Source organism: Phyllostomus discolor, chromosome 8 (assembly GCF_004126475.2).
Source record: "Phyllostomus discolor isolate MPI-MPIP mPhyDis1 chromosome 8, mPhyDis1.pri.v3, whole genome shotgun sequence".
In the NCBI taxonomy this organism is placed as follows: domain Eukaryota; kingdom Metazoa; phylum Chordata; class Mammalia; order Chiroptera; family Phyllostomidae; genus Phyllostomus; species Phyllostomus discolor.
The window spans coordinates 33,447,720-33,449,441 of NC_040910.2; positions in this window are offsets into that span (position 1 = coordinate 33,447,720).

Consider the following 1,722-nt stretch of genomic DNA (forward strand, 5'->3'; position numbering starts at 1 on the left):
CAGTAAACCTCAAATCACCGCCATTGATTATTGCCTCACTGACAACCTCAACTATTACTTCCCTGAGGAAAACGTAGAACGTTCTACCGCGAGGAGGAATCGGGTAGGCTGTGCGCCAGGAACGGGGCCTGTGACGCACTACATTAAAGTGAGGGCGGGGTTGCCAATGAGGGACGCCCAATTTGAACTTCAGATGAACAATGTCTACATAAATATGTCCCACGAAGCATTTTAGATATTTGTATCTAAAAACAAAGTTTATCTGAAATCCAAGGTTGACCTGCATTTTATCTAGCAGCTTCAGCAGAGAAACACTTAAAAGGGAAGCATCTGCCAGAGAACTCTGGAGAGGGAATGAGGCCTCAGACCTTTGCACCAGTGGGTGACAGTCAGTCAACACTACACAGCTTCATGGCTGGGAGGGACCTGAGATCACCTAAACAGCAGCTCAGCAAGTCCCACAGGCCATGGCTGAGCCAGGAGGAGTCCAGTACGTCCACCTCAGATCCAGGCTCTGTCTACCATGAACTTCAGCAGAACTAGTCTTAAGACTTCAAGATTCTTAACCTACCCTGGAGACTCAAACCAAGTTTTGATGCTTTAAACAACTTGGCAGACTACTGCTGGGTCTGACTCGGAGCTGAACGGTAGGTACGTAGCAAGTCACTTCAGTGTGTCGAGGACTGAGCCTCACACGAACCGCCTGACTGAAGCCTCCATGCACCGAAAAGCTAAGCAGATGACGTCAGGTGGGAGCGGCTGCCAGAGGAGGGAAGTCTGTGTGGATGTGTCTGTAACAATGCAATCCAACGTTAGTGCTGGGAAAACCTCAAATTCAAGAAGTCACCGAATATAACTGCAGCAAAAGAGACTAGACTACATACACCGAGCACTGACAGCTTCCAGAAAGCAGTCGAAGGCCCTACCACCTCTGACTGTCAGGCTGCGGGACTCTTCAAACACCCTGGTGAGGGCCAGGACCCCCGAGTGCAGGCTGAGATCTCAGCGGGTCACTGTGAGTACGAGGCCGTCACCAACCTCGGCTGTGCTGGGCGCGGAGGAAGGCGAACCGCAGTGCTAGGAGAATCAGGCTGAGTACCGCTCGGCTTTCAAGCACCTGAACACGGCTTTTGCCCTTCTTGAGACCTCAGTATATAAACTGGTCATTAAAAACAAAAGCTGAACCTGAAGCCCTGAATGCAGTGAAGAGAACTGGTCCCAAGTCCAGAAGGCTGGCAGTTAGTGCAGGCTACAGGCTGCAGCAGGAGGTGACGCGGCCACTCGCTCCTTCCCGGGCAGGCAGGCGTGCCCCCTCCCAGCACTGCTCTGAGGGGCTTGGTGGTGGTGGCAGCTGGCTGTCTGCCCCTCAAGCACTAACCTCATTCTTGAGTTCCTTCTCTGCCATGCTCACCCTGGCTTTCAAGGGAGCTGCCCTTGACAAATGCGGAGTAATTCATTTATTACTATAAAAATCTTCTCGAACACATCAGCCTGGAGGGAAGCCTAGTCTTCAACAATGGGGCCAAGGTAGTCCTGCTATTTCTTTTGGAGAGTTTAACTCTCTTTAAAGAAGAAAATAACACCAGAACATCCAGAAGTTAATTCCTAGCCTTCATGTGCAGAGGACAGTCTGCATTCTTAGAAAACATAGAAAAATTACCTAGCGCTATAAACTACAGCTATTACATTCAAATCAACTGAAGAAAGCAAACCGGTGAGAAA